This window comes from Gopherus flavomarginatus, chromosome 23 (assembly GCF_025201925.1).
Source record: "Gopherus flavomarginatus isolate rGopFla2 chromosome 23, rGopFla2.mat.asm, whole genome shotgun sequence".
In the NCBI taxonomy this organism is placed as follows: Eukaryota; Metazoa; Chordata; order Testudines; family Testudinidae; genus Gopherus; species Gopherus flavomarginatus.
This window is the reverse complement of record NC_066639.1, coordinates 13,661,232-13,673,501: the sequence shown is the minus strand read 5'-3', so window position 1 is coordinate 13,673,501 and position 12,270 is coordinate 13,661,232. Positions and strand designations below refer to the sequence as shown.

At 47.9% G+C, this 12,270-nt stretch overlaps 3 protein-coding genes across 3 annotated transcripts in view; 1 reads left to right on the top strand and 2 right to left on the bottom strand.

The window, feature by feature from the left end:
• LOC127039327 (zinc finger protein 420-like) overlaps positions 1-12,270 on the bottom strand; it is a 645,607-nt gene that overhangs the window by 162,416 nt on the left and 470,921 nt on the right. The window lies entirely within an intron of this gene.
• The window catches only part of LOC127039329 (zinc finger protein 665-like), a 370,491-nt gene that overhangs the window by 150 nt on the left and 358,071 nt on the right, over positions 1-12,270 (top strand). The window lies entirely within an intron of this gene.
• LOC127039362 (gastrula zinc finger protein XlCGF57.1-like) overlaps positions 1-12,270 on the bottom strand; it is a 261,180-nt gene that overhangs the window by 66,634 nt on the left and 182,276 nt on the right. The gene's annotated exons all lie outside the window — the stretch shown is intronic.

The following is a 12,270-nucleotide window of genomic DNA, read 5'->3' as shown; positions in this document are numbered from 1 at the left end:
AACCCCCCCGTGGGGCCGGGCGGGGGCTGGGAAAGGGGCGGGGGGGAAATGTCTGTGCAGCCCGGACATGGCCGGGGGGGGGAGAGCAGGTGACCCCCGAGGAGCGGGGAGAGAAAGGGGGGGGCTGAGATCCCCTCGGATTTACCGCTGCCCCCCCGTGGGGACCCCCCTCCTCTCCCGTCCTGCCCCCTTTCTCCCTAGAGAGCAACGAGCAGCACCCAGGGTGACCCCCCCTCCCCCAAACCCTGAGAAGTTCCCTGTTCCCCTCCCCCCATTGTGCCCCATTTTCTCTGCCCTTCGCCAATGGCCAGTTCAGATCTCAGGTTTGGGGTGTTTCCCCCATTTTCACCTGCAGGGATTTGTCCTTGTGCGGGTGGGAAATGGTTCCCCCGAGTGATTTCTGAACTGGGCAGAGGCTGGGGGGGCCCTGAGACAGGGACACCTCTGGGCTGGGCTGGGGGGGGGCCACTCTCTGCTGGCAACAGGGCGTGGGAAGGGCCAGGAAGGGGAGGGAGGAGCAAGTGTCCCCTATGCAGAGGGCCCAGCCCCAGGTTTCCTAGTCCAGCTACTCCTCCCCCCCACCTAGCACCTGCTAGTCACATTCCCAGACCCCATTGCCAGCCCCTCCCCACAGCCAGCGACCTTCTGACTCCAGCCCCGCTCCTTTCCCCTGTGAAAAGACATCACCCAGGGCTCCCTCCTGGCCCTGTGAGTGTGAGGCAAGAAGAATCCGTCCCATCCTGTTGTTAGTTCAATATCCCTGTATAATCCCCTCCAGTTTCCCCTCTTTTCTCTTGAACTGTTGAATGGTGACATAAACTCTCCCCACATGTTGATGCTTGTCCCTTATATTGGCAAATATTTAGTTTGTCCCTCTTTTTCTCTTCAGTTCTGAAATACTGATATCAAATTCTCGAAAATCTTCCCATTTTTCTCTCCAGGTGTGTGACTGAATCAGGGCTCTTATCGTACTGAGCGTGGCCCTGTTCTGCCAGGTGCTGAAGAGACCCCGATGTGAGATCCGACTGCACTGTTGTGCCAGGTAAAACTGAGACCTGCACCGAGATCACAGCCCCCCTTGTGCCAGGCAGGACACGACTGTGACCCAAACCACTGCCTCCATTGTTCTGGGCACTTTGGAGACCTCGACTGAGATCTGCGTCCCTGTTGGGCCTGGCATTGCACTGACCTTAACAAAGATCACACCCCACCCCTGTACTGTGCACTGCACAGACCCTGACAGAGATCCTGCCCCCACATTTTGCCAGTTGCTGCAGGGGCCCTTAACAAAATCAGGGATTTTGTAATGCTGGGAGCTGCAGAGTCCTCAACTGAGATCAGGCTTCCTGTTCTGCAGGGCTCTGCACAGACACTGACCAAGATCAGGGTCCCCATTCTGACAGGTGCGGAAAAGACACCAAGGGTATCTCTACCTTGCTGTTAAAACACCCCCACTGGCCCATGCCAGCTGACTCAGGCTCACAGGGCTCAGGCTCAGGGGCTGTTTAATTGCAGTGTAGATGTCTGGGCTTGGGCTGGAGCCAGAGAGTAGGACCCTGCGAGGTGGGAGGGTGCCAGACCTTGGGCTGCAGCCCCAGCCGGAACATGGACACCACAATTAAAGAGCCCCGCAGCCTGAGCCATGTGAGCCCAAGTCAGCGGGCACGGGCCAGCCGCCAGTGTCTGACTGCAGTGTCAACATGCCCACAGGGACAGGTCTTGCCACAAAAATCTCAAAGGCTAAATAGGCCAGTGATGGGAGGCGACTCTCCATTTTACAGATGGGGAAACTGAAGCTCAGAGAGCTGAATTAATTTGCCCAAGTTTGCATGGAGAATTTGGGGCAAAACTGGGAAATGAACCCAGATTGTTTCACTTCTTGCCTCTCCCCTTAACCCCAAGCCCAGCGTGTGTGTGTGTGCAGCGTTGGTTTGGTCTGTGTTTGCCTTGAATTGGCTTCCAAGGGAGACTGTGGAATTTCCTTCACTGGAGGTTTTTAAGACTAGGTTAGAGATACACCAGTCTGGGAATGTCTAGGGATTCTTGGTTCTACCTCAGCACAGGAGGCTGGAGTAGACGCCCTCTCAAGATCCCTTCCAGGCCTGCATTGAAATAATTCTCTTTTGTGCTGTGCCCTGTTCTATGCTGAGCTGTTTTGCATGGTGCCATTTGGAACTATGATGCACCATGTTGTGTTGCATAGTTTTATGGTGCGTTGTTTTGCCTCAGCTTGTTTGGAGTCTGTGTTATGTTGGTTTGAGCTGAGCTATTTTGCATTGTGTACTTTTGTCCTAAGGTGTGTTAGTTTGCATTGTGTTGCTTTCTTCTCCTTAGTATTGTGTCATTTTATGCTATGCACTGTAGTTTTTTGTTTTGTTGTTGTTGTTTTTTTGAATGGCCTGACATCATATTGTTGTGTGGTTTTTCTCTGTATGTTTTATATGTATATTTCGCATAGCATCCTTTAAATGTAGTGCTAGATAGGACCTCAAGGTGTCATCAAGTCCAGCTCTCTCTGCTGAGGCAGGACCAAGTATATGTTGATTATCTCTGGCAGAGGTTTGTCCTACCAGTTCTTAAAAACTTCCAGGGAAAGAGACTCCACAGCCCCCCTTGTAAGACTATTCCAGAGCTGAACTACCTCAGCTCTGGTGACACCCATGCATATTTTAGTGGTGAGGAGCTCTGGAGAGAGGGGAGACCCTAGTGAGCGGGCAGCTGGGTAAAGAGACTAAAGTTGGGAGGAGAAACATTGATGTGTGCAAGGTCTGTGACAGAGCTAGAAATAGATTCCAGTTCTAGTGCCACCGTACTGCTGTTTTGGGCACTGAAGGTCTCTGCCACCCTGGTGTTTTAAGCACTGGTGCAGACCCTTAGTACAGACAGACTTTACACTAGTGCACTCTGTCACTGGTGCACCACGTCCCTGTTTGAAGGTTTGAGGTGGTGGGGTGGGAGGGGCAGTGACTTAACAGAGGCCTGGGACTGGCTGACCAGTGCAGCTGGTAAGGGAGGGTCAGCAGTGAGTGCTGGAGGTATGAGCCAGGAACACAACCCACAGGACTAGACACTGACTTCTCCTGACCCATGACACACACACCCAGCTGTGTGCAGGGATCGCAACTGAGCTGCCCTGCCAAGACAGCCTGTGCATCCATGGATAAACCACCTCTTCCTGCAGCCTAATACAATGGGGTGTGGGGACTTTTCCAAGCTGTGGGTGATGTGGCTCTGGCGTTAACGGGGTATGTTCCTGGCTCTGTCCCTGACCTGCTTGGTGATCTTGGGGAAGTCACAGCCCCCCTCTGTTTTCCTCCTACCCATTGTCTACTTGGATTGTGATCTCTTTGGGGCAAGGACTGTCCCTCTCTGTCTGTGCAGTGCCCAGCAGAATGGGGGTGCTGATCTCAGTCAGGTTCTCTGCCATGTGCTGCACGATGGGGCCCTAATCTCCATCTGTGTCTATGCAACACAAAGCACAGGTTATAGACTCACAGACTTGAGGGCAGAAGGTAGAGGTATATTTCAGATGAGGTCTCATCGGTGCCTTTTATAACAGTACTAACCCTTTCATGTGTCTGCTGGAAATACCTCACCTGATGTATCCTAGGACTTTATTAACCTATTTCACGGCTGCATCACTTTGGCAGCTCATAATTATCCTGTGATCAACCAATACACCCAGGTCTTTCTCCTCCTCTGTCACTTCCAATTGATAAATCCCCAGCTTATTGCAAAATTATGCACTTGGGGACTAACAACTAGAATTTGTGCACTGTTCATTTTCATCCCATTTCTATTACTCCAGCTTTCAAGGCCATGCAGATTTTCTTGTATGATTTTCCTGTCCTCCTCCATATTGGCAATCCCTCCCGGCTTTGTGTCCCACTCCCACTTCTTGTGCCAAGATCACTAATAAAAGTGTTGAGTAAGATTGGTCCCAAGACTGATCTGAGGAACTCCACTAGTAACTCCCTCCAGCCTGACAACTCACCATTCAATATGACCCCCTTGTAGACTCCCCTTTAACTAATTCTTTATTGACCTTTCGGTTCTCATATTAATCCCCATCTTCTCCAATTTAACGAATAGTTTCCCATGTGGAACTGTATCAAAAACCTTACTGACATCCAGATCAGGTTTCTGTGGCACAATCTACCTTTTGTAACACCATGTTTTATTTATTTATAGTGCTGAAGGCTGGGAGGAAGTGTTAGCAATAGGCTGAGAATGGCCATGTAAGGTAGGGGAGGGGATGGCAGACAGTGGGGTGGTGGGGAGGGGATGCAGCATTGGAGGTGTGTCTGGGATTGTGTTATGTAGGAGTCCATGTCTCTGCTCCCTGTGGCTATGGTGCCTTCCGTACCAAAGCAGCATGTCAGCAGAGCAGACGCACACACTGTAGCTCTGCCTGGAACACGCAGCGTTCACTGCCAGACGAGCTGGGTAATTTTTAAGGGGCTGATATGCCTGGCTGAGATGGATTCACTTGGACGAGAATCTGAGGCTCTGATAGTTTGAGATGTTCCTTTGTGCATAGTCAGTTCTTTCCATTTATTGTTTTACCCCCTACCTATGCCCGATGCCGCTCTCTTCTTAACTTGCTTCGGTTATTTCACTTCCAGTTTTTAAATGGGATCTAAGAATTGCAAAGCTGAATGCAAGATAAACAAACAGAACCATTTGAATGTTGGCCCATAGCTGGTAGATTTGTACCTATTGACGGTCGGCTGTAATGACCGAGTTCCCTACAGCGTTTTCTGGTGGGGTGGATAAAGCAAAGTCAAAGAGCCAAATGCTCATTTTAGGGCAAAAGGGCTCGTCATGTGTTTGCTCTCTTAAGGAACATGTCACTGGCCAGTTCTTGCAGTCTTTCAGGAGAGGTGCGCTGGGTTGTATTTAGGAATCTCAAAATAAAAGGTGAAGATGGCTGGTTCACAATATCCAATGAAATCTTGCAAACAATTATACAAATGGACCCTACTGCTGTTAAAACAACATGGTATTAATACTGATTCAAAAGTGACATTAAAATTATGAGAGAAATGCATGAGAAAGAAACTGACACCTACTTCCCATTTCTTAATACCTAAAATTTTGACACTCCCTCACACCATCTTTTTTTAAAAGTGATGCCCAGCACAGGGTTTGGCTCCACTTGCAGCTGTACAGCGCTGGGAGTTAAAGCTGTCTTCGTACAGCTGTGTAGGGAAAGCGCTGCAGTGTGGCCACATTTGCAGTGGTGTTGGGAGTGGTGCATTATGGGCAGCTATCCCAGCATTCAAGTGGCTGCGACGTGCTTTTCCAAAGAAGGGGGTGGGATGGAGTGTGACAGGGAGCGTGGGGGAGACAGAGTGAGTGGATTTTTGGAGCTGACACTGTGTCAGCTCCCTGCCTTGCAAGTTCTAAGGACTTGAAGATACACAGCACCAACCTTCAATCATTTTCAAAGTTTCGACCCCTTCCCCCACCCCACATTCATTAAATGCAGATAGCCTTCAGACCAGATAACCAGCTGCTCCAAAAGGGACCCCCTCCCTGCCTCCGGGCTGCTTCTCTCCTCAAGCAAACATTCCAGAGGGATCCCCCTACCTCTGCTGGAGCAAAGAGGAGCTGTGTTTGGCTTTTAGATAAGCAGCTCCAGGAGCCCCGAGTTCACAACAAAACAAAGAGTGTTATCTCTACTTAAAAGCATTATGGGAAGGTTCTGGAGGTCAGTTACAGCGTAGTAAGATTAATCACTGTTTACACTGGCACCCCAGCACTGCAAGAGCAGCGCTATAGTCATTATTCCCCAGGCCGAGGTGGTACAGCCAGCGCTGTAGCCAGGGAGATACAGAGCTGTATGTACCTTGCCAGTGTGGATGGAGAGTAAGTTACAGTGTTGTAAAGCCACCACCAGCGCTGTAACTCTCAAGTGTAGCCAAGCCCACACAGTCAAGTTAATGAATGAAAGCACACCCATTATTGACTGGTTTGTGTTGCATAAGCATCTGATTAAACATCGGATTAAAACTGTACCACTGTAAGTGGAAAAGCATCAACCCAGCTTAGCTCCAAGGTGTTTAGATATAATGAAAAGTTTCTAAATTAAATACATGACAGAATGGTTAATGGGGAAAATACACTGAAGTGCCTCTACCCAGTCCTGTTGACTGCTTCTCCTAAACCCCCCATGAGTTCTGGCCTCTTGGTCAACTTGGCTCCCAGTCCCACATCAGCTCTGCCCTCTCCTAGCCTAACCCATTTCTACAGAAATTCTTCATCCTCCTCGTCAAGGCAGGGGGTTGGCGCAGCAGCCACTAAGGTACCTGCGTTAATGTCTCTCATACTGGGGATATTTAGATTTCAGGGAATGATTTCTCAGAATTACTGCTTCTGGGAGGTGGGAGAGAGGAGAGGCTGAGAGGGCATTTGCTCTTAGGGCCATGTTCAACCCTGGTAGGCTCCATGTTACCTCATCCTCTTCCTTCCCCCATGTGTCTCTGCTCATGTGTCAGTGTGTCACCTTCTGATCATAATGCCACTGGTCTCAGCAGAGCTCCCAGACAGGAGCTATATCTCAAGAGGGTTACAGTACTGAAAGTAAAATACATCACAGGGAGGGAGTAATTATCCTGAAATGAAACATTCCAGTCTAGGAAGTGAAAGAATTCAAGTACTTCATTACTTAAAATTATGCTTGAAATGATTAGATTTTTATGAATAAATTGCAGTAAATGTTGATTTTACTGTACACACACACAGAGATGAAAAAATATTTATATAGGTAATATACAGAAATGCTTCTGGAGAAAGTCGAGTTTGATTTAAGGATATTTACACTGTATACGGTGCATGTGACATTGACAATTTCTCTTTGAACAGTTATATGATTTGGCTTTTGAAATCTAGGCAGTTACTGTAATTAAATAATTGTTGTCTGACGACCCCCATAACTTCCCACAGCTCTGAACATTGAAATTGTAAACATTGAAAAAAGGGCTTAAAAATATCGCTATCTATTGAAATTAAAAGAAAGAAATAGACAAAATGAATTTTGACAAACCCACATAACAGCAATTGCAATATGTTAGGGGATGGAAATTGACAACTAAGGCACCAACCTTAATTCTGCCCTGTAGTGACACCAGGCAATCACCATAGGGCTACGAATTAGGCATTATAGTGTATAAAGTTCCAGGTTACAAATGGGTATGATCTGAAGACACATGAGATCTTTTCCTCAGGATATCACTGTCACTGGGTTGTTTCTCTTATTGGTAATTCCCAGAAGCGAACAGATTAATAACATTTTATCAGTTATGAAGTGGCCATTTCAGATTTCTGGGGAGTGTCTGTTATTTTGCACTAGGGGCCAGGTCCTTGGAGAGACGGAACCTTGGTTTCATTTGAACTTCTCCATGCTCAGCAGCTTCTGGAATTTGGTTCAAAGTATTTACATGTTTCCCTGCCCTGGTGTTAAAAGTGCTGCTATAGAAAGTGAGGAAGGGCAGGAACTGACTGCAGGATCAATAGCTGAGTCCCTTAGATATTTATAGCTCATCGGAAGGAGGACGGGGATTGGTGGGTGTCTGGGGATTTAATAATAAACACACAAATGTCATTGTTCTTAGTGAATTTTCATCTTCTAATTCCCATAACCCACTAATTATCCCTTGCTGCCCCCGGCCGTCTGGGAAGGGAGAACTAGTAAACTCCTGTGGCCAGTGTGGAATCTGAGGCCCAAGGATCTTTCCGTGTCTGACTCAAAGTCACCCAGAGTGAAATTCACTTCACTGGATAAATCCCTAGTTGCTGAGCTCTGCAGAGGGGTGGGGAGGTGAATTCCATCCCCCATTCTTGAGCATGGACCCCCCTCCAATTCTCACCCTGATCTCAGACACTGCCCCAATCTTCCCCTGCAGTGATGGACCCACTTGATGCTGCCAGAGCCATGTGCCATGGGAGCTAGAGAGGACAGAGGCCCAGCTCCAGAACTGCTCCCCCTGCCCACAGCCCCCAAGCTGTGCTAGAGTCGCCCTGACTTTCCAATCTGCAGATTGGTCCAGTTGTACCCAGCCCGTGCACCCACCACACACAAACTTTGTCACAACAAACATCCCAGGATTGGGAAAGACCATCTGGGGCTGGCTGCAGTTTCCCGTTGCTGCTATGAGGGGAATGGGGTGGTCCCTCATATAGGATCCAAACATACCCAGGGGCAGAAGGGAAATGTAGTTTCTTCCAGGGGTTTGAAATGTTTGATTTAGAGTCCTGAGTTCTGTCTTCCTGTTTGTCTCCTTCCGCCACTTTCAAATTTCTTGGAGAGACAAGGTGGGTGCAGTGATTTTTTTAGAACCAATTAAAAATACCTATTTGCTCTCCTGGGACCAACATGGGTACAACAACTTTCCCCTTTGTACCCCCTCCCCATCTCACCTCCCCCTCAGCAGAGACTGCCCCATGTGATAGGCAAATAAGGGTTCAGTCCTGTAACTGGATTGGGTCTTGCCAGCACTAACGGGAGTGAAAGCCTGTGTGCATTAATGACAGCAGCAGCTCTGGGACTCGACACATAGGGAGAAGAGATGGGAGTGAGCAGGTTATGTTTGTGCCAGGTGTGAGTTACTCATGTGGGAATTCTGCACCGCTGCGTATGCACAGAATTCGCGTCCAGCGCAGAATTCCTTTTTTTGGCTTGAAGAAGATACATTCTGCCTGAGAAGTGCTGCAGTTCTGCCTTTCACCCACCAGAGGCCCCTGTGGCACCAGAACAACCAGCATTCAGCTGGGTTCATCTTGATGGTGATTTGTTGCCCCGAGCTCTACCCCAAATGGGAAGAGAGTTAGTGGGTGGAACTTGGGAGAGTCCTGAGACACGGGTGCCTCTGGGGGTGGGGACAGGGTGGTCATTCTCTACTCGCAAGAGGGTGTGCAAAGGGCACAGGAGGAGCAAGTGTCCCCTATGGAGACTACCCAACCCCAGGTTATCCTGTCCCAGATGCTTCTTCCCCCACCATACCCCAAACCTCTTCACCCCTCCATCCATCAGTTGCCAGTCTTCCCTCGCTGCTAGCCCTTCCTGACTGGCAGAGACCCTCTAAGCCGTAGTGTGTCAGGGCTCAACCTTCTGGCTGAGTCCTCAGGACACTTTCTTCCTCTCTCGGGGTACCATGCCACAGGGGCCCTACATTGCTTAGGATTTGGCTTCAGGCCCAGGTAGCGGCTCAGGGCCCTGGACTTCAGCCCCATGTGCTGGAACTTAAGCTTTCTGCCCTGGGCCTCAATGAGTGTAATGCTGGCCTTGCTTGGCCCCTGCCCTGAAACCTGCTAGTGGCCCCCACCGGGCCCAGGACCCCTAGTAGAGAACCACTGCCTTACCCTTTGAATCACAGCAATGTTCAGGTTACTGCCAGTCATAGAATCATAGAATATCAGGGCTGGAAGGAACCTCAGAAGGTCATCTAGTCCAACCTCCTGCTCAAAGCAGGACCAATCCTCAACTAAATTATCCCAGCCAGGACTTTGTCAAGCCTGACCTTGTCCCAAAGGACCAGTCACTTACTGAGGTCAATTGAATCTTAGATCTCACAACAAAGACAATACTTGTAGCCAGTCCTGTAATAACCTGTATTAAGACTTATTTAAAGGAAACGAAAGTTGTTTACGAATTTAAAGCAGGTAATCCTATAGATGCAGACAAGTTACAGTCTTAAATTTCAAAAGGTAATAGAAGCTTCTATAATAAGCAAGCCCTATATCTTCCTTAGGACTAAGCCAGGCTAATCAGCTGGCTATTTCTTACTTATACCTAGAAACTTTGCCCCCCACAGAGTCCAAGCAGCATAGAGATAAATCAGTTCGTTCTGTATGGGGTTTTTTGTCCCCTTCCTGCCATTTGCTCTGAGCTGCAAACTCAGCTAATGGGAAGTCAAGAGCACAACAACAGTCTTTTGTCGTATTTAACATCACATAATAATCTCTCTGGTGTTGATGAACCTTTCCTGCCAGGCAGGGTGTAATGCATTCGGTTGCCAGTCAGCACTTCACCTAGGTAAAGTCTCTCTCCTGTCTGGTGATTTACAGAGCCACAGAGGCTCACAATGCAACTAGTCTGATATTAACCCAGGCAGCAACTCACAAGCATACCATGAAGTGTAAACACATTCTTATGATCCTTGTCCCTAATACTAACACAGGTGAGTCAGACTGATTCGAGCTATGCATTTGTCCCTGTTCAATGAAGACATGGGGCTTTTGCAAGAGCTAACACCTCATCTGCCAGTGTCACAGGCAGGATGGGCAGGGATGGTGTCTTTAGCCTCTGTTTACCAGAAGGTGGGAATGGTTGACGGGGTGGATCATTTGATGGTTACCTGTTCTGTTCATTCCCTCTGAAGCACTTGGCATTGGCCACTGAGCTAGATGGACCATTGGTCTGATGCAGTGGGCAGCTCTTATGTTCACAGTCTGTGTCAGGAGTATCTACTCATTTGGACTCACTAGGGAGCCACAGAAAGAAACGAGATGTGCTGAGGCAAGAAGGCCCAGTCTCAGAGCCCCCGGGGTCACACTTCCGAAAGGCTAAAACTAGGCCAAGCCCATGAAACGAGCACTCCTAGGAGAGACTGTATAAAGGCTGGAGCATCAAACAGCTTTGTAAACCTGAGAGAGCTGCCTTGGGATCAGTGACAGGGAGAATCCCCCAGAGTTACTCTTTTGATTCTGCTCTTCTCTGGCATTTGGTTCATAGAATTATAGAACTGGAAGGGACCTCGAGAGGTCATCTAGGCCAGTCCCATGCACTCAAAGCAGGACTCAGTATTACCTAGACAATTCCTGACAGGTGTTTTCCAGCCTGCTCTTAAATATTCCTAGTGATGGAGATTCCACAAGCTCCCTAGACAATTTATTTCAGTGCTTAACCACTCTGACAGTTAGGAAGTTTTTTTCCTAATCTCCATCCTAAACCGCCCTTGCTGTAATTTAAGTCCATTGCTTCTTGTCCTATCATCAGAGGTTAAGAACAATAATTTTTTTCTGGCATCTTTGTAACAACCTTTTATGTACTTGAAAACTGTGATCGTGTCCCCTCTGAGTCTTCTCCAGACCTAACAAACCCAGTTTTTTCAATCTTCCCTCATAGGCCATGTTTTCTAGATCTTTAATCATTTTTGTTGCTCTTCTCTGGACTTTCTTGATTTTGTCCACATCTTTCCTGAAATGTTGCCCCCAGAACTGGACACAGTACTCCAGTTGAGACCTAATCAGTGCGGAGTAGAGCAGAAGAATTACTTCTCATGTCTTGCTTACAATACTCCTGCTAATACATCCCAGAATGATACTTACTGTTGCAAAAAAAGCATAACTCCGTTGACTCATATTCAGCTTGTGATCCACTATAACCCCCATTTCCCTTTCCATAGCACTCCTTCCTGGGCAGTTATTTCCCATTTTGTATGTGTGCAGTCAAGGATTTTTCCCCACTCTGAACTTTAGGGTACAGATGGTGGGGACCTGCATGGAGCCTTCTAAGCTTAATTTCTTGCTTAGATCTGGTATGCTGCCACCAACCAGAAGTTCTGTGTCAGGCACACCTTCTGTCCCCCCAAAACCTTCCCCTTCCTGGGCAGCGTTGAGAGGCTTCACACAGATCCAAACTCCTTGGATCTTAAAACAAGGAGGAATTAACCCTCCCTCCTCCTTTCCCCCCACCAGTCCCTGGTGAGTTCGGATTCCAATCTCCTTGGATCTGAAAATAAGGGAAAAAAATCAATCAGGATCTTCAAAAAGAAAGCTTTTAATTAAAAAAAGAAAAGGTAAAAATTATCTCTGTAAAATCAGGATGGAAAATGCTTTACAGGGGATTCAGATTCATACAGACTAGAGGGACCTCCCCCCCAGCCTTAGATTCAAAGTTACAGCAGACAGAGGTAAAAATCCTTCCAATAAAAAGAAGCATTCAAAAGTTGAAAAAAACAAACATAAGACTTAATCCGCCTTGCCTGGCTATACTGACAATTTTGAAACATGAAAGACTGATTCAGAAAGATTTGGAGAGCCTGGATGGATGTCTGGTCCCTCTTTGTCCAAAGAGCGAACAACAACAACAACAAAGAGCACAAACAAAGACTTCCCTCCACCGAGATTTGAAAGTATCTTGTCCCCCTATTGGTCCTCTGGCCAGGTGTCAGCCAGGTTTACTGAGCTTAACCCTTTACAAGTAAAAGAGACATTAACCCTTAACTATCTGTTTATGACATGCCCCCCAAATCTCAGCGTGGAACC